Consider the following 21596-nt stretch of genomic DNA (forward strand, 5'->3'; position numbering starts at 1 on the left):
GAATGCCGTGGGATTAGACACCCAATAGGCAGAAACATGTTGGCCCCTTCACAGACAGATATTTGTTACTGTCATCTTGCACTGTTCTGTTTTTAATTAGGAGGCATGTCTTGTCCATAGAATAAAGTTGCGTAAAGGAGGACATTCCATCCTATTTTAAGTCACATTTTCTGTTTTGTTGCACCTTTTTCAAAACCATCAATAGATCGGTCATTGCGGATGTTTCATCAGTACTGGTGGACCAAATCCTAAGATATCAACACTGTGTGGTTCAGTCCCATTGATCAGGGGACTAGCCGTTCACACTCCAGGGTTTGGCCAGATGATATGACTGATCACAAAAGTCTTTTTTGATGGAAACCCTACATCACTCTTTTGGACTGGTCAGCCACTGATGAATAGTCTATAATGTATCGATCTCTTTTTCACCTTTGTATCCACTTGTTTTCTTACTTTGTCCTTATTCTTTTGCACACACGTTGAGATCTAGGTGACTCCGTAGTGATAGCATAGCTCTAATAGTTAGCTAATAGACCCCCTGTGTTTCTTATGGTGTATATCACAATAATTCATTGCACTGATTAGTCTAAACTGGAACGAACTGTAATTCCTTTTACCAACTACCAGAAATGTGACTTTTTATAGTATGCAGCAGTCGGATTTGTATCTTGCACGGGCACTTTGAACCTGTACAATAAGTTGACAATTGTAATGACTTTCTTTTAATTCCTGTTTTATGAATATGTACTATTCACAAATGTTTTTTAATCTATGATGTACATCATTTATGATCCAAGTGATCGAAATAAAGATAGAAAAGAAGAAATATATTAAAATATTATTAACTTCTAACTGCAGGTGCTTTTTCTCGGGCAACCCCATATCTTCTTCAGATCCATTGACTGTTTATTATCCAAGGTCTTATGGAATAAGCCACCGGCTCAGGTTTCCCTATCCAATCTCAGAAAGCCAAAAACAAATGGCATTGTTAACATCCCTAACTTTGCACAGTATCATTCCACCTTTAGCCTCAAACAGATTTGGTGCTCTTTTGAAACATCACCTTCTACTTCCCCACCTCTCTGGTGTTCTCTTGAGCTTTCTCTCATTTTTTATTTCTTCAATTTTCCCTTATTGCTCGAACACCTAGGTCTATGTCTTCTACCCTTTTGAATCATTCCAGTTGTATTGTGAAAATGAGTTTCCCTCTGATATGAACACCTTCTCAGGTGTTGTTATTATCTTCTATTTGGTACAACTCTAACCTCACCATAGACCTTCTTCATATGTTATTTCAAAGGTCTCTTCCTTATGGAAGCAAGTATGGCACAAACCTTCCCAGCTCTTTTCTATTTTGACTCCTTTCAACATTGCCCCACTCTTTTTTGGCGGGTTTTCAGATATGTGATCCGGAAACCAGGTTAAAGGTATATTGGTGGATGTTCTTCTGGCGGTGGCCTTTCAGGCTATTACCACTACTTGGAATAACTATAATAATGTTTTTGTTTTTACATGGTGGAACTTGATCTGCCATAATCATAGATTGAACACTGCTCACTTATCCACACTACAGATAGCCATTAAGATAGATGTGCTTGGCTGCCGCTGACTTCTTACCTATCAAATCCCAATACCATTAGTATTAGAAATGTGCATGTTTCTAAACCTCCTTGAATCCCTTATATTACACTTCATATTCTTCATTCAATCCCACTTCATGGCTCACTGTATACCTCTTGGTTCTTTATTCCCACCATATCTTTGCCATAATCTTCTCCTTTTTATTTTGTCATAAAAACGTTTGTGGTATAGGGAGTTTGCCCCTTTTATTTTTCTCTTTCTCTTTACAAAAAATATAAAAACACATAAATTCTATTAGTTCTATGTTGCAAACTTTATTTTCTTATTATGTTTGAGAGATGTGTCTCATTTTACGTAGGCCATGTAATTGTATTTCTTCATTTTCTCGATTTGTCTTCAAAATCAATGATGTTACTACATTGACATGTCACCTCTTTTTGTACATTTCAATATTTTCTCAATAAAGCATTTTGTTATTTAAAAAGAATCATGTGAAACACATTTTGAACTCATTCTACTAGCTCCTGGTTGAGCTAAGATCTAAAGAAAAAAGGTCTGTTGGAGCTAGGTTCTGAGGAGCTTACAAAGACAGGCCCATGTTCACACTCCAGCCAGAGATCTTTGATCCTCCACCTTAACCTGATTAACAGAGGTTTCAAATGACTGAAACACAGAGGCAGGCCTCTGTGAGTACAAGCCTAAAACTCTATAACAAGTTGAAACAATTCCGAGGTCAGAAACCTGAAAACCGCTGTCATAAGTCACTGGAATGTATTGCTACTTATCAAAATCAATACTGAGTAAAGTCTTTGGCTTTTACTAACAGGCATGAAGGTTTTAAATACTGAATTTTTAATTTGATAAACGGTAAAATGGAAGATTACAGTGCTAATAATAAATTCCCTTAAAGATATAAAAAACACAGTACTTGCTGCTTGATCCTTACAGACTCATGGCTAGATGATGATCTCTGAATCACAAATTACTTTCTTCACCATGCAAATGTATGCCTCACAGAACAAATCAAGAGAAATGTTTAATAAACTAAGGAAGTTGAACAACCTTTTTGACAATCCTCTTCCTAAAAATGTATGGCAAGCTTTCTGTGGAAACCCTATTTTTCTTCTTTCAAGATAAAATCATGAAGATCCTAGAATCCTTTGTCCCCAGCAGTACTGTTTTTCCTGAAACAGCACAGGTGACATCCGGTGTTAGTCTAAGGAATCCTCTGAACCTTAACTTCATCAATATTGGATACATTTGTTTGAATGGACAAATGATTTGTACACTGATGCCTTTGAGCTCTGGCTCTCCAATGAACTCTGGGCCACCACTTTAGGTCCAATAGGTACAATCTACCTTGGGCTTCCAAAAAATTAAATACTGTTTTTTCGGGATATGCAGAATGTTATTTGGCCAGAAATCATTTTGTCATATATCAGAGCATTTGCATGCTCTACATTAGCTTACTGTTGAGATGCCTGTTCAAAGCCCTCTATTTTTGTTACTGTGCTCTGAATTAGATCTACGTTTTAAGCAACAATATTTCAACCAGATTCAGTGAGGGAGGCAAATACACGTGCATGTACAAGACATTACAAGGTAGCAAAAGAAGGAGAGACTTCCAATATCATTTTGAAAAAGTGCACATTGCATCATATATTGAATTCACACTTTATACAGGACAGTTATAACAGCACTGTTGGCATAAAATGCGGTGGCAACCCAAGGGGGCTTTGTGCACTTGGTGCTCGTGAAACAAAGAGTGACGGCGCAAGTGACAGGTGGGAAAACACAGCGAAGGACGCAAGGTGACAAGGTGAAGAACAATATATACAAAGGCAATGGTTCGTCATCAATGAATGGAGAACAGATAGTCGTTTGCGAACCAAAGCTGAGAGTGCGCCGTGAGTTGCGCTGTATGCTGGGTCAACGACGTTTCAATCCTATCAATTCAGGATCATCATCAGGACCAGGTTACCAATTTTGAAAGTGCTGTGTGGGAGAGGAGAGGGAAAAATGAGGGTCACGGCCGTGGAGAAGGCACTTGAACTCCTTTGTATTGGAAGTGAGATCACAAACAATACAAGATTGGCACCTGTAGTGTCCGATCAGTGGCGGTAAACACCAAGCGGCAGTGATAGAGTCTTGTTGTGTGGATTTAGTCTGCCATTTAATGGCATGTATGAGATGGTTGGCAAGATTCTGTCCACGTTGATAAGAGAACAGTGGGGGTTCAAGGAAAAGCCCTCGTGAACGCAAGATGGGCCAGTTGCGGGTGATGATCTTTTTGACTTGGTTGCTGCTGGGGGTGAACTTGGTCACAAATGGAATGCGGGTGTTTGTTTTCTTAGGTTGGGGGGTCAGAAGGTCATCTTGATGGCAGTACCAAGCCCTCTTAGGGGCAAATTTCACGAGGCATGTGGGATACCCCTTCGAGACCAGCTTGTTCTGTAGGATGTCTGATTGTCTAAAATAGTCCTTGCGCCACTTGCAATTCTTGCAGATACGCAAAAATTGGCCATAGGGTATACCAACCCTGAGGCCTCGTGGGTGGTAGCTGGAGTAGTGTAGTAGTGTGTTACGTTCCGTGGGTTTGCGGAATAGTGCTGTGCCAATCTTGCCATCTTCTGCGTGGATGGTGACATCTAGGAACGGCAAATCATTGGTTTTGCAGTCCATGGTAAACTTGAGGTGAGGTTGGAAATTGTTAAGCCATTCTACAAAACTGTTCAAAGTGTCAGTGTTGCCTGCCCACAGCAGTAGGATGTCGTCTATGTATCTAAGCCAGAGACGGATTTGTGTGTGGTGTGGGTTGATGGAGGTGAGTATGTGTGTCATTTCCAAATTATACACAAAACGTATAGCAAAGTTGGGAGCAAAGCAGGCGCCCATAGAAACACCTTTGATTTGTAGGTAGAAAGTGTCTTGATAAAGGAAGTAGTTATTCTCCAGGGTGATGCGTAAGAGGTCCATGATAAAGGAGGTAGAGATAAGGATATGTCGTGGCCTGGTTTCAAGCATATCCTTAATGACTGAGAGACCCTCCTCATGGGGTATGTTGGTGTAGAGGGACTCAATGTTGAGTCCCACCTTGAGTTCCGTGTTGATGTCTAAGGCCGGTCCTCTATGGTTTTGATGAGGTTCATGCTATCTCGGATGTATGTTTCAGTGTGGGGAATGAATTCCTTGATCACAGCGTTAATATATTTGCCCAGTGGCTCGAGTATAGACCCACAACCGGAGACTATCGGGCGCCCTGGTGGTTGGTACTGTCTTTATGGATCTTAGGGAGGACATAAATTACCAGTGTTTGAGGGTGTGAGTTGTTCAAGAATAGAAATTCCTTGTGCATGATGATACCATCCAGTTTTGCTTGGTTGGTTACTAGCTGGATCTTGGTTTTCAACTCAGGTAAGGGGTCCCTCGGGAGTTTGCGATACTGTAGCGGGTTGGAAAGTTGCCTCTTTATTTCAACATCTTATCGGTCCACATCCATAATGACAATCCCTCCGCCCTTGTCAGCTGGTTTAATGATGACATCAGTATGCTCCTTTAAATGTAGGAGGGCTTGTTTCTCAACAAGGGGTAGGTTGTAGGGGACATACTCAAATTGTTTCTGGATATCTCATGTAGGACCAGTCGTTCAAATGAGAGTATCTCGGGAGGCATCACTGAGGATGGTGGGTTAAAAGTGGAGGGAAGATTACACCTGGGTCTGGAAGTGTAGTTGGAGTCTGGTTTATTCATAAAGAATTGTCGTAGTCTAATCCTTCGAAAGAATTGAGTAGTTGCGTTTGTAGTTCAAAAGAATTGCTGCGTTCTGTGGGCACAAAGCTGAGGCCTCTGCTAAGGACATGGATTTCCTCGCTGGATAGGGTATGACTTGAAAGGTTAAAAATAGGGATGAGTTGTTGATCTTGTGTGTCTGGGATGGCGGTGACACAGGGTGTGGAAGGGGCCAGATGTGTTCGGGCAGTTGGCTACTGTGGAGGTCCCCATTGGTAGACTGCTGCCCAGGCCCCAGTCTACATGATCTGACACATAAGAAATGGTAAAATGGTAAGATTGGCTAATCCCCAACTAGCTTATTTGACATTCCAGAAAGGACATAGTATGTAGTACAGGAAATACACCAATGAGATGAAAAGTTAAATGTCACCTGTGGAATCCAGCACATGTTGTGACATCCTATAGAATGGCAAAGAAAACATGGTTTCAGACCTATTTGTGTAGACTGATTGCTGCAGCGTGTAAACCTGTAGGCAAACCTGCCAAAGTAACCCTTTTTGAAAGGACAGAAGTTTACTTTTCAGTATTAAATAAATCACCTTCTAACCCAAAAGTATTACGTAAAAGAATTTAGTGTTGGCATGCACCTACAATGTCTAGCATCCAAAGCTATTTTCACTCTAAAGGACAGTTGTTGCTTTTATTAGAAAAAAACTAACGTTCGGATTAAAATACTATTTCTGTTAACTTGGATTTAGGATAAGCTACTGGAATATTCCCACACACAGGATCTGATCCAAATGTGGGAAGGGTTGCCCCTAGAATGTTTTTCTCATTGGTTAGGGAATGTCCAGAAGTCACCCCACCTGAGGGATAACAGAACAGGATGTGATCTACTGACTGGGACCTGTGTGGAGACCTGACAGGCTAGACATGCTCTCACTTGAGATGTGGACTCCAAGGGTCAGTTGGCTGACTGCTTGTGTACCTACAGGGATACAACAAGCTGCAAGAGACCTTTTTCATGAAGAAAATAGTTGAGTATAAACTGGATCTGGACTGCATCCTGCTTATGGCCTCTGCTGGAGTGATTTCGGGCCCCCAAATGCTGTACCTGTGGTCCTGTGAGCATTAGAAGAGACCAAGATGAACTGCTCTAGAAAGTCTGAAAAGTTGGAACTTCCAAAACCTCTGGAAATTCACTGAGACTTTGCGGCAAAGGTATCCAAATGTGATAGGATTGCTTTAGATATAAATTGCTGGCCTACGCGCTTGTGGATCTTGTTCTCCAAAAAAGAGGCTAAGTTAGTTTGAAGGCAGAAATCTTGCCTTGGCAAAGGAATGAAAAGTATCCAACCAATCAGAGGTCTTTGGTAGACACAAAATGTATTTTTTCAGAATTGAAGATTTTCCGCAAAAACCATTGGCTTCAGTGAGCCCTCTTCCAAATACTATCTGATTTCAAGAGAGCTTTGCCGGAAAAAGCCTGCAACCTTGACGCACTGGAAGACTTCGACTTTAATTCAGAGTCAGAAGGTAAAATCTTTACCAGGGATTAACCACTTAGGGATTCAGAAGGCCTCTCCATCACAGCCCTGAAGTCATGCCTAAATCCCAGTCCATCATAAATAGTGATTTCTTTATTTTTCTTGTCGCTTTTTGCTATAAAACCTTATTTAAACTTTTCTCCTGTGTTCCTTATTGGATTAAATATTGTTGTGTAATTTTTCTAACAAAAATTTTCTCTCTTTTTAGAAAATTGTTGTGTCATATTTATTGTGTTTTGATATGAAATTTGACATTTACATTTTTTAGGACCAGACTTTGAACCCATGTTAGTGCATGAGAAGGACTCACAGCATCCCCAATTAATAACTATTAACCCTCTTTCCTACAACTGTACTAAGCTCATATAAAAATAAAAGCCTGAAAATTGGTGTTTTTTGATTCAATCAATATATTAACTTTGATAGTGCTGATGTTTTTCTGGCTATTTTTACTAAAAGATTATCATCTGCATTCATTTTAGTGTACTGTGAAGAGCTCTGGTTAAAGCTGAGAAATGTACTTGTGTTAGTGAAACATCCTCCAGAATCACTACACTGTTGCACAGTGAGTGTATTGCACAGAAGAGGAGACTCTGAAGAGTCCTTCTAAATAAACAAGGAAAGAGGGTCACAGGATAGTAACTTTTCTTATAAACTACACGACAGAAACACAGGGAAATCATTGCTGGAAGCATGAACATGTTATAATAAATCTTTCTGGAAAATGTTAATTTGAGGATTAGGGAGTCAGTGGGATAAAAGAAGGAAACATTCTTCAGAAAAAAACATGCAGCAGCACTTGTGGCATACACAGACCCAGCATAAAGCAAATAATCTAAATCAGGTACAACATGAATTCAAACCTATGCCCAGGGTCACCACATTAATTGTTAAAACATTTCATGATCTTATCTGCTGTAAAAATGTGTATACTAATTTCAAGTGATTAAAATGAAAAAGGTTAGAGATGTGAGGAAAGCACTTTGATTCTTCATAGTTGATTTCTGTAATGCATCATTTAACTGTGACAATACACTGATAAATAAAGAAATAATGTTGAAAATGATACAAAAGAAATACAGTAGGAATTAAAACAACCAACTCATTTGTCAGTTCAGGGAACCCTTTGGACAGATATTTTAAGAAAGGAAATACTTTCCTTTCTTTGCATTGTAGATTTAAATTCTATTCTAATAGCTTTGAGAATACTCAAAAAGTCTCATTAATTCTGTATCCAGGATTGCAGTGCCATGTTAGCTAGCGGTAATGCCATTCGACACGAACTGGTTTAGTTATGAAGCAAAAGTAAAAAGTAGAACTTCAAAGAAATTGCTTTTTCGCAATATTTCCTAATTTACAAGCTCAATCACTCCTCATTTTTAGCTAATACCATTGCAAGGGGAGCCCCCGATTACAGAATTCTAGACGGAGGCTATAGTGTAATCAATTTTTTAAAAGTTTGCAAGATCCCAGCCGAGGAACTATAGGCCGATCAGCCTAATAGATCACACTCAACAAAGGTTTTTAGCCGTTGTGTACTAGCTAAGCTTCAATAATGGGTAGACGCAAATAATATCTTACGTCCTTTTCAGGCGTGGATCAGAAAAAAGGGTGTCAACTATTGACCTAGTTTTTTATTTTTTGTTAATCTACGGGAAAATGGTCATATTCAGCAAGGGCAACCTCTACGTTGCCTTTGTGGATTTCAAATCGGGTTTTGACTTGGTCCCCCGTACCAAACTATGGCAAGTACCTAGGGATATGGATATGCAGCTCTGGGGTCTTGCTAACATTGATGGACTAACCAGATCTGAGAACAAATTCTTGAGAGCTATTGCCCATTTATCATATAGCACCCACTTATACCCTTGGACATTGGATATGGGTATAAAAAGTGTAAAGGGTAAACGTAGTTTGTGCTTGTTGTTCTGGAGGCTCCTCTGGTCCACTCCTGAGTTAGGCCACTATACCACTGCTCTTCAGGATGTTATTAAAGCAGACTGCTTTTACAAAATAAATTAGCTGCAGACTATCTAATGGTTATGTAGCTCCATAGGGTTGGCTGACCTGTGGTAGAACCCTTTTGGAGCTCCCACCCCTTCCAAGGAATCCTTGAAAACGTTTTATTGGGCATAAACCTTGTGTGACAAATCCCTCAGAGTTGCTAGCACTTCTCTTACAAGTGACTTTCTTGATTTTAAATCAATTTGTGCATATGAACTGTACTGTAATATCATAACAGTGCCATTGGATAGAAAGCTATATTTCGCATTCAAGCAGCTACTCTACTGCTACAATCGTTTACTTCTACATGGGTAGCATCTGACTCTCTGGTTTGCTTTTTGTGTAACCTCTCAAAGGAAGCTGTGGCCCAGGTTTTCTTTGCCTGTCCTACATATGCTCATGCATGCTTCTTTTGGCTGTCACATGTATGCAGAGAGCAAGGCACGAGAAGTCACAGCACTGCTCTCCGCATACTTAGATCTGATTGCTGACTGCTACACGCTTGTGCCGTGGACAAATATTTGGGTGACATGTGGCTGGTTAGCAGGCAGACTCTTCCTTTGCACATGTGAATATCTGTCTTATATTTGCGTATGTAACATCTATTTTATCTGCTGCTAGCTTTTTGATGTCTATAATGTTTATGGGAAATTTTATGTATTGCTGTCTTTGAGATTTTAATGTTATTTACTCAAGCTTTTTTATTTATATTTATACTACAATGTATTTTATTGCACTTTTTTGGCTTTTACAGCAGAAATAAAGTTTTTGCTGATGATGCAAAAGAGCGTTGCCATGCCTCCATGAAGATTCCTATTGCCATTAAAGTCTTTAGAAAAATCAGTATTTGGCATAGCATTTTAAAGCTAAATGATCAACCAGTAAATTATGACTCCAAAGGTTCTAATGCAAGCCAGTCCTTGAATGTAAACCTTAATCTTATAAGCATTGTCTTTAGGGTTCAGATCCTTTCAAACATTAATCAAGCCACATGGTGCCCTTCTTCCATCCACATCAGAATGCCATATGTGGAGTAACTCTGTTTTCTTTTTTTTTTTTAAATGAGAATTTGTAACTTATGTCTCTCCTCAAACAAACTTACGGTAGACCATCAAGGCACAATCACTCATTTAATACCAAATATGACATTATCTGTACTGCCTGGATCCACCAATGCACCCTGCCGACACCCTGAATGAATGAATGAATGAAGGGGAATTTGTAGAGCGCAACTAAGCCCAAGGGCATCAAGGCGCTTGAAAGATGGTACAGCTGCTTGTGAGAAGGAGAGGTGCCGGGCTACACATACGCCTCTACAAAGAGGCAGGTTTTTAATTGCTTACGAAAAAGAGAGAGCGATGTTTGGCCTCTTAGCTCAACGGGAAGCGTGTTCCACAATTTTGGGGCAAGGGAGGAGAAAGACCTCCCGCCCCATCTGGCTTTAGCGACTCGGGGGACGATCTGCAGTTTTTTATTAGTGGAGCGTAGGGCTCTGCTAGGGGTATACAGGGATAAAAGAGACCTGATGTCTTCAGCGCCAAGTCCATGAAGGGCGCCGTAAGTAAGACACAGGATCTTGAAATTGATCCCAGACTGCATTGGGAGCCAGTGCAGGTTTTTCCTGGTTAAGGTGGCAGAGACCCGTCTAGGGGCGTCCGCGACAATCCTTGCCATAGCATTCTGCACAATCTGAAGGCGGTGGACCAACTTTTTATTTATGCCTGGATACAGTGCATTGCAATAGTCCAGCCTTGATGGGATGAGGGCCATCGCAGCCTGTTTCCTGGCTTCAGGAGAGAGATAGTGGGTGATTTTCCTCAGTATTCTGATAGCGCCACAGCAAGTGGAGGCCGTTCTACTAACTTGCCTTTCGAACGAAAGCGTGGTGTCCAGCAGCACACCCAGGTTGCGAGCTGATTGAGTAGGCTGGGGGAAGGCTCTGAGTGAGGTAGGCCACCAGTCATCTGACCAGATGTCCTGTTTGGCCCCAAAAATCAGGACCTCGGTTTTCTCACCGTTTAATTTCAGGAAGTTCTGGATCATCCAACAAGAGACTGCTTCCATACAGTTCCTGAAATTAAGAGCAGTGAAACTCACCGATTGGGAGAGGGAGACCATAATCTGGGTGTCATCAGCGTATGACAGAACTTCCAACCCGAAGGATCTTACTAGCCTGGCCAGGGGGGTCACATAGATGTTAAAGAGTGTGGGGCTCAAGGATGAGCCTTGAGGGACCCCACACTGTACAGGCTTAACGGGGGAAAGGAAGTCACCCAGTTTGACCCTCTGTTCACGTTGGTTAAGAAAGGAGGTCAGGAGACTCAGTGCAGGGCCACCCACTCCTATTTCCCTGAGGCAGCTGGCCAAGATGGAGGGGGACAGGGTATCAAAAGCAGCTGTCAGGTCGAGCGGGACCAGGATGGTAGTTTGGCCCTGGTCGACCTTAGCGCGGATGTTATTGATGACCACAGTTAAGGCAGACTCAGTGCTGTGTGCCCTCCGGAAGCCATGCTGAGAGGGGTCCAGCAGGCAAGGCAGGAATTATCCAGGAAGGCACTCAGGTGATAGTTAAGGTGAGCCTCTAACATCTTGGCAGGGGCAGAGAGCAGGGAAATCGGGCAAAAGTTCTTAAGGATCTCAGGATCCAAAGTGGCCTTTTTTAGCAGGGGCTTAACCACTGCCATTTTCCAGGAAGTGGGGAAAATGCCTTCAGACATAGATAGGTTCATCACCTCCAACAGAGGGGGTAGCATGACCTCCCTGCACTTCTTGAGAATCTTAAGCGGACAGGGATCCAAAGGGGATCCAGATTTTATTTTGTCCAGGAGCACATTAAGCTGTTCGGAGGTAAGGGGAGGGAAATTAGAAAGGCTACTGCAGGAACTCATAGCCTGGCCTTCGGCAGCGGGGGACGGGGGGGGGGGGGAGCCGTGGTCTCTAGGTCTCGATTCAGCAATTCCAACGCGGTGTAGATATCCACTATCTTGGTATGAAAAAAGGTGGAGATCTGGTTGAACAGTTCCTGGGTCCCCACTATGGGATCAGGTAGCTGGAGGGTGGCCAGAGAATCTATAATCCTGAAGAGCTCCCTAGGGGAATTGAGGGAGGCCGTCAACTTTGCAAAGTGGGCCTTCTTTTCCCCGATCACTGCCACCTTGTACTCCTTAAGGAGCCTTTTTTGTTTTTCCCTCTCCTTCGGATCCAGTTGAGACCGCCAGCATCTCTCCTGTTTCCTGCAGCCCTGCCTAAGCAGCCTCAGCGTGTTGGAAAACCAGGGAGCTGAGGGTGTCTTTCTGGCAGAGTAGTGTTTTTTAGCAGGGGCCAGAGTATCCACTGCACTTGCAATAGTATGTGAAAGAGTGAGGGCAGCAGAGTTGGTATCCCTCAGCGAGGAGGGCCTGAGGCTAGACATAAAAGGAGCGAGAGTTTCATTTTTAATCCCTTTATAGTTCCTTTTCAACTCCTATTTTGTACTATAAAAGGGGGTGACGAGAGGTGATGCAGTGTGAGATCAAGAGGGACGGCCATATGATCTGACCATGAAAGAGGAAAGGGGGAGCCTATTTTTAGCCTATGGTCGTTTGTGAAAACCCCGTCCAGGGTGTGCACAGCGATGTGGGTGGGACTCCCCACCAGTTGCAGAAGCCCACAAGAAGTAAGGGAGTCTACCCCTGAGGTGGTGTCACTGGAATTAGAGTTTTCAAGGTGAAAATTGACGTCACCTAGTATGGTCAAGTTAGGTCTGTCGATAAACGGTTCCAGAATCTTCAATAAATCATGGCTAAAGACGGACCTTGGGCCCGGAGGCCTGTAAATCAGAAGGCCGGAAAAGGAGACAGTGGGAGAGGATTTAAGGGAGAACAGCATGGCCTGAAACTCAGTGCGGCATTTTAAGGAGTCCCTATGCAATATTCCAAGTCCCCCACCACTACGTCCAACTCTATTGATTCGTGCTAGGGCATATCCATCAGGGATGGCATTTACAAGCTCGGGGACTGTGGAATCCGATGCCCAAGTTTCCGTTATGAAGGCCCAGGAAGGCATCCTCTCAGAGATGAAATCCCTAAAGGCAATATTATTCTTCACTAAGGACCTTGCATTAATAAGGAAACCAGATTCATAGTCATAAAAGGGATGTTTTTAATTTCCCTCGAGAGCTGCTTTTTTGTAGAATCAGAGATGGGGGAACAGCTTGCTGTGTTCCAGCACCTGCAACTAGGGGTGGCACCAAGTGCATCTGGTGTAAATCTGTGATGACAGGGTTGCCAGTAGGGCTTTAGCCCCCGCAAGTCATGCAGGGAGTAGAGATGACTTACTTGGGAGGGGGTAAGAGTAGTACCAGCCCCCTGGCCCCTGGCGCGTACTCAGCCCAGACGGGCGTAGACGGGCTGAACTCAGGCGTGACTCCGGCGTGAAGACGGCGCAACCACTGATCGTGACCGCTGCGCGGAGGCATGTCCGTCTGCTTTTATGCTGGCGACTAGATTGCTAACCTGAATGGCCTCCCCCAAAGATGGCCGCTCCAATGTTCCACCGCCCCGGGTCCGTGAGACTCAGCACCTAACTCGGCTGAGCACCGACCAGATGCGGGGTAGGAGTTTAAAATACGGTGATTTTTAGCAGCGTGACATTTTTAGAGTTTTTAGCAGCGTGATAATTAAAACAAATGGCACAACAGAGGATTAAATTAAAAATTAGCACAGCACTCTCCCGGCTTCCGCCTCAGGAGACAAACAGCCAACATTTTGTTTTCACAGCTAACCCCGCTTTGATGACGGTACACAAACCCATGACCTTACATTTATTGTGATTAAGATAATGTCTATTTACCAGAAAATATCTTAACAAAGAATTTCATATTACCGCTGTAGACATTTGATTTATTGCCATCCCAGGAAGTGTTTGGCTCTCTCATAAGTTGCCATTCCATTCCCATTCTGTCGATGTCTCAAAATGTGCTCTGATTAAGTTATTGTTATAATTAAACTACAAATGGAGAAAAGTACCCATTGTCATTGGTTTCTTTTGGTCATCTTTAACACCCATTTTACTAATGTTCACATTTATATACAATTATTTGTTATTACCTTAAACAGAGGGGTTAGTGGTGCAAGAGTATAATGCATTTATCAATGCTTACAATAAATAAGAATACAATTACATGTGAAATGTAAACATAAACTAAGATGCATTAAGCACATTAATCCGTAGTTGTGATAAAATCATCATTGAAAACATTAACTAAAACCAAAGTAAATTAACAATTTTGACATCTAAGTAATCTAGTTAATATGATAATATGCTTCCGCCTGCAGCCACACCCTATGTGGTAATCCTAGCCAATGTTCCCAAAATTTCTAAATCAACATCTGAATCATGGAAGTCCCTTTGGAACAAATGGTTAAATTGGCTGAACGCCAGGGTAGGTCTTGGGGGTTACATTTTGTTGACTTGAAAATGATCAGGAGAGTTAAATGGGCGGGCTTGGGTAGTAAAACCTTGGAGTGGGATTGTCTGGTGCTTTCGTTTGCATCCCCCAATTGAGTGAAGCTAATACTTGAGAGAGCTAGTTTACCATCCCTTTCCACAAAGCAGATTGCTTTTCTACCCCTTGTTCTATCTGCCTCCAGCCCGTCCCTAATAGCAGCTCACTCACACCAACAGGCTCGTTTTCCCATCCACCAACTTCCCCCTATTGAAACTTTTATTAGGTTTCTCTGCCTATCCACTCTTTGAGGTGGATTGACTGAGGGATTCTAACCACCTAAATGATGGCAGATTGTGCGGACCTGTTATGCCTTCAGAGTGTGCACGGGTCCCCAGTCTGGTCATTGATGATGGCCATACGTCTCACAAGCCCGCTCTGCCATGCCCTGAATCCTTGCTTTGCCACTGATCCAATACTATTGAGATCTTTCTCTACATTCACTAAGTTTCCTGCGGAAGCCAATACGGTTTTGTACTGGAATGTCACTGGCTTACGCAATAAAAGTAGTACGAGTGAGTGGTTTGATTTTACCACAAAATTTCACATCTTATGTATACAGGAAACTTGGGCAGTGGATCCAATACATTCAACTGGCTTAAAAACATATTATTGCCCAGCAATTCAATCCAACAGGGGGCGTCCTAATGGGGGCTTGAGTATCTACATATCAAACCTGGTTTCTCCTTTGAACACAACTGTAATTGCCACTAGTGCTTTTGATCAAATTGTCATTTTACAGATGTCTGCACACTCCTCTACTGGTATTGTAAGTTTTTATAATAATGCTTGCAGTCAAGAAATCACTACAGCTCTCAATTGTTTAGATCATGATTTAGAGACAGTCTTCCCAGCTAACTGCAAGAACCCAATAATCCATTGTGGTGGGGAATTTAACATACACATCTGCCCGCATCCATCCAATAAGGTCTGTGGCATGACGTCTCCCGACAATGGTGATATTACTCACTTTTCCCATTCAGCGTATGAGGGTTCCCTAAATGACTTAGGGCTAGACGTATCAAGCCATTTGCGATTCGCAAAGGCCGGAATTCACAGACGGGCTTTTTGCATGTTTTGGCATGTAACGAAAATTCGCAAAATAAGGAATTGCGATTATTTTGCTTAAGCATTTAAGGAATCGCAATTTTGCGATTCCTTAAATGCTATGTATGTAGCATTTTGTAATTGCGAATTTAGTTTAAGAAATCGCAAATTACCACCAACTTGAAGTTGGTGGTAATTTGCAAATTCTTTTAAAAATGCACAATTTGCCATTTGTGAAGGTGGGATGTGACGCACATACATGCCCATAGGGCATGTATGTGCGCCATATGCACAAACATGTAAATTTCAGGGGTGCAGCAGGGCGTCCTTGAGACACCCCTGCACCCTTGAAATTATTCTCAATTGCGATTTGCAAATTGCAAATCGCAAATTGAGATTTATTTCACAATCATTCCTATGGGCCTTCTGGCCTCCTGGCCCATAGGAATGAATTGGAAATTATTCCTTAGTTGCGAATTCGCGAATTGCGAATTCGCAAATAAGGAAGATTAAGAAATCGCTACTAAATAGCGATTTTCTACATACATCCCATTTTGCGATTTCTAAATAGCGATTCCTTAAAAATCGCTATTTAGAAATCGCAAAAGGGTATGTTGATACATCTACCCCTTGCTTTTTAAATACAATTTGTCTTTCAGTAATGAGCTTATTAGTACTCCCGGTCTCAGTGAGTTGTACCTACTACGGCAGAGGTGAGAACAGTGTGATAGATTTTTTACTTTTCTCCCATTGTCATTCTGAACTGGCTTTAGGGTTTCTTATACATGGCATCACAACTAGTGATAATTTTCCCCAAAGTGTTGTCCTGAATATTAACCTTTTGACTTATAGGGGGGACTCACATAGAGCCCCTACCTTGGAGAATATTGATATCTCCTGTCATAACGCACTAAGATGGTCCCTGGTGGATCCATCTAATTGTTTAGCAAAATTAATTTGGATAAAGAGGGAGGCCTCTGAACAGTACCTTGATGAGAACACGGAGGGACACACGTTCAAAAACGTGTTTTACCATATAAAAAAAGGGCATTGGCGAAGGGCTTTTTGTCAACCGTAGCAAACCCAGGGTATCCTATCCTGGTTGGTTTGACTTGGCATGTTCTAAAACACACTAACATCTAAAACTTGCCCTAGCTAGAAAGCCGAGCCAGGTCTTGGAGGTACAGGAATGCAGATCCGCATAGATAGTGGCCATTAAGTAACAGAATTGTTTTTTTAAATGAGGACACTTTGAATTGTTTACTTGAAGCCAGTCTGTCTAAAAACAGTATGTTCTGGTGTATTATTAATTCTCCTTCTTACAACCCTGTGGACTGCCCACGAGCTGAGCATGGCTGGCCCACTTCACAGATTTATATTAATCGATGAATGATATTGAGAATCCCCTGATCACTGCACCCTTCACTACCGAGTCTGCCACTATCTCATCGCCCTACCAAAGGAATCATCCAGTTTTCACTTTGGATGAAGTCGTTGTAGCACTGAAGAAAAGCAAGGATGGCAAAGCTATTGGTTTGAATGAGATCCACATTGACCTTTGGGTCCCCATCATTACCCTGCTCTTCAGAGTCTGTCGGAAAAAGGGTTTTCTGCAAAGCTGGCCTTAGTCTCTCATCGTCCCAATATACAATAAGGGTAACCATAACAGCCCAGCACAATACGGGCCAATTTCCCTTTTAGGCTCCTTAGTGAAGGTGGCTGGGCGTATTGTTTTAGATCGACTGCAGGACTGGGCAGAATTTAATAATATTATCTCTGACCTGCAGTATGGCTTTAGGCCTGGGTTGGGACTACAGAACATGCCATTAACCTGGATTTTCTTACTGGTAACTAAACATACATTAAGAAAGGGAATCTGTGTTTACTTTGATTTTGTGGTCCACGAAAAACTATGGTCCATCATGACTAGCCTGGGAGTAGATTGGACAATTGTAAACTTCCTTAGAGACAGTTATGCTCTAGGTCGTGGCAGAGTATGCTACGGCATTAATGGCAACTGTACTCAGCCGTTTAACATAAGAAGAGGGGTACGACAAGGTTGTGTAATCGCCCCCTTCCTGTTTAATCTCTATCTTAACAGTGTAGGAAACACCTTGGCAAGCAAGTGCACTGACTTACCCCAAGAAGGTCATCATCCAATCCCGCTTTTTTATGCAGACAATGCCCTCCAAAAATATTGCATATGGTCCCTGAAGTGGTCAGTGAGCAACTATGGGTCATGTTTGAAGGGATCATTGGCTCAGGCACATTCCCTGCTGCATGGAAAATAGCTTCAATTTTGCCGCTGCTGAAGAAACCCAACCTTGATCCGGCTGAGCCTAGCAGCTACAGCCCCATCTCAAGACTATCCTTCCCGGCAAAAGTATTGGAGAAAATATTAAATATGCAACTTTCAACCTTTATCTCCTCCAACGACCTTTTGGATCCATGGCAATACGGGTTAGAGAAGGTCATAGCACAGAAACAGCGTTTATTATGGCCACTGAAGAACTTAGATCTATTTTAGATGCTATGGGGAGGGCCGTTCTGATACTATTAGATCTGTTAGCGGCCTTTGACACAGTGAACCACGCTATTTTAATCTGTAGACTCTCAGAACTAGGCATTAGAGGATTGATCCTTAAACTGTTGACCTCCTTCATTTCTGACAGTACCCAAGTAGCTGAAGCCGGGGCCTTCACCTCAGAACAGTTTTTACTCCCTTGTGAGAGGCCACAGGGCTCGGCCCTTAGCCCTACGTTGTTCAACCTGTATGTCTCCCACGTGCCCAAAATCATCAGGCATTGTGGTTTCTCAGTGAATTCGTACGTAGATGACACTAAACTTGTGGTGTCAGTCTCCAGCAATATTGAAGAGACTGCAGATCGTTTCAATCTTTGTATAAGTCAGTTACAGCAGTGGATGAGTCTGAATTCTTTGGAACTGAATGGCAGAAAGACTGAGGTCCTCTTATTTGGCTCAGACACTTCCTTCTGGACACCTAGATGGTGGCTGGCCAGCCTGGGAGTCACTCCAACTCCTGTAAATAAGGCTTAAAATGTAGGCATTCTCTTGGACGATAAATTGACCTTTAAAAATTTTATTAGCTCCCTCACTTCCTCAATCTATTACATTCTGACGGTGATTAGAAAAATCCGCCCCTTCATTCCATCTGAGTCAGTAAAAATCTTGGTGCCAGCACTGGCATTGTCCAAATTGGACTATGGAAATGCTTTGTATATAGGGATCCAAAAGCAGCACCTTCAAAAGCTGCAACAGCTTATAAATGCAGCAGCCAGGTTGCTGCTAGATATCTCAAAATTCCAGCAGGTCACACACAGTTTAAAGACCCTGCATTGACTCCCAGTGGATAAAAGAATCATATTCAAATCCCAATGTTTAGCCTTCAAGGCTCTCCATGGTCGGGGACCTGACTTTTTGAAACAGCAACTGAAATGGTATATACCAACTAGAAATCTGAAGTCGGCTCACTGCAAACTCCTACAAACCCCTAGAGTCAATAGAGTATGCTGGGGTGTAAGAAGCTTTGTTTTAGGGCCTGTTAAAACCTGGAACCTACTCCCCGGTGAGAAAAAGAATTGCTGTACGATTTTGGCTTTCAGAAACGCTCTAAAAACTTGGGGGCAGATTTATGTTAACTGGCGCATCCCCAGGGATGCGCCAGTTAACATGCGCCACAGTGCGCCACAGCTCCGCCAGCCATGGTGCGCCGCATTTATAATGCGGTGCACTATGGTGCAAAAACGGCACAGATGCGTGACGCATCTGTGCCGGAAATGTGTCGCATTGCTGGAGTTGCGTCGCAAGCGAGACGCAGCTCCAGCAAGGCTCGGGGGTGCCCCATTTTAACAATGCTGCGTCAAGACCTACGCCTGCTTCAAGCAGGCGCAGGCTTTTGACGCAGCATTGGCTTAAAAGTGACTGAGTGAAATCACATAGATTTCACTCAGCCACTTTTGCGAGGCGCACATGCCCCGGAACGCCCACCCTGCGCCGGAACGCCCACAAGCGGCGCAGGGCTTTACAACGTGACGCATCTGCCTAGATGCGTCACGTTGTAAATCGTTCGTAGGGATGCGCCACGTTTACGCCGCCTTGCGTGACGCAACAGCGGCGTAAACGTGGCGCAAGGGCCTCATAAATCTGCCCCTTGGCTTTTATAAATTAACCTGTCGGTCCCTAGTCTGTGTGGAAACCTTTTCACTATTTAGCAGGTATGAGTCCCTAGGCGCCTTCGGGCAGTTGTGCCCTTTATAAATGTTCAAATGAAATCAAATCAATGCCATTTTAATGTCTCGTACTCCCCTTGGACTCCAGCGTTTAGTCGATGAATTCATTAATTTTATGCAGAATCACTGCCTGAAAATAAACATTGGCAAAATATTTGCCATGAAGATTGGGCGCACTGCCTCTTGATGTCGTGGCATTTTTATTGAGGGAATAAAAATTCAGCAAACAAGTACTTTCTCCTACTTGGGGATAGTATTTAGTCATACTGGGAGGTGGCAACAAGCTATAAAATCTAGGCAACTTTAATTCCTTCAAACTAAAAGGACCCTACTGCTGTTTGCTAGTACTCAATGAATTAAACATCTGAGGGAAATGTTGATCATTTACAAGGCTAAATGCAGACCCACTGCCATGTATGGGTCTGAGATATGGGGACATGGGCAGATTGATAGTCTTCAATTAGAAGAACACGCTTTCTTGAGTAACCTTCTTGCAGTTCCGAAAAGTAGTGCAACTTATGTCTGCCATTCAGAATTAGGAGCCTCTTACATTTCAGACCTGATTAGGATACAGCCAGTGTTATTATGGCATAACATTTGGTCATCGGAATACATCACACTTAACCGATCGATTATAACTGACTGTCTTAGATCCTCGGCCGCCCTTAAAATCCTTCGGCTCAAATTTGTGCACAATGTTTTGGCAGATATTGGTCATCCTGAGTATGTTTATCACCCCGAGAGCTTGGTTTTTGTACAAAAAAAGGACTCAAAACAAAATGTTATTAATATTAGAGGAAGCGAGACTAGCATCTGAAATCTTTTTTGTAAACATTTTTCTGAGTCGAGGAAGAAACATGTAAAACCCTTGTAACTGTAGCTGGGCTTTGCACAATGCCGACCAGCCTTTCTGTACCTGCAAAGGCGACCTAACATCTACATATGTGCTGTAATGTCTCGCTTTCTGTGGTCCGTTATCAATTGAAAGAAGTAGCAATAGTTTGTACTTGAAATTGTAATTGGGTTTGCATTTGTTGATGACATTTGCATTTGAATCTATGTACTGTAGTTTTTTAGCTTTGTCATCAGTTTTAAATTTGTAATCCATTTTTACAGATGCAATAATGTAGCCTTTATGATTCATGTGTGATTTTGAACAAAGCTTATTTTGATTTGGTTTGAATATGCATGGTCTAGATACTTTGTGCACTTTACTCATAACATAATTAGATTGCATATTGAAATAAAAAAAATTGCTGCAGTAACTGTCTTTACTTAAGCATCTCTAAAGACTTCCCATAGATATTTCTTTCATAGGCCTAATAGTTGTTGGCAGAGGCACATAATGTGACCAATAGATTTGTTCTTAAAACTGCAAGTCTTTATCCATTTATTACTGACACAGCGAGTGTTCCATGATCCTTCCGACTGAAATATTGGAATATACAAAAGTCTAAGGGCCTGATTATGATTTTGTTAGGCAGGCCTTCAAATCGGATTTGGCTTTTCCATATCCGATTCGTAGCCCTTTTTTCCGACCGAATCGTACACAGGTCCAAACGACCAAGTACGATGCGAAGATCACATACGCGTTGACTGAATCGTTTCCGAACCCTATCCTGTCCGTACGACTTGTTCATAGCCGAATCGTGCCGCGCAATGGAGACAGATTCCGATTGAGCAAGTACGATACATGATTCGAACAGCCACATCGACTCGGTCTCAGCGAGATGAAACGGCTGTCGGAAACGTACTTCGGGGGGCCGTAGCAGGACCCCCTTATCCCAGGGCCCTCTGAATCTGACACGTGGGTGTGCCCAGGGGTCCCCCTGATCCAAGCATGCACAGTGTGGTGGGCACCATGGGGTGCCAGCCACAGGTTGTACGGTTTTCCCCACCTAGGTCTTTTTGCTAGGGGAGCCTGTGTACACGTCCAGTATACAGGCTTCC

This window comes from Lissotriton vulgaris, chromosome 6, assembly GCF_964263255.1.
Source record: "Lissotriton vulgaris chromosome 6, aLisVul1.2, whole genome shotgun sequence".
Classification (NCBI taxonomy): domain Eukaryota; kingdom Metazoa; phylum Chordata; class Amphibia; order Caudata; family Salamandridae; genus Lissotriton; species Lissotriton vulgaris.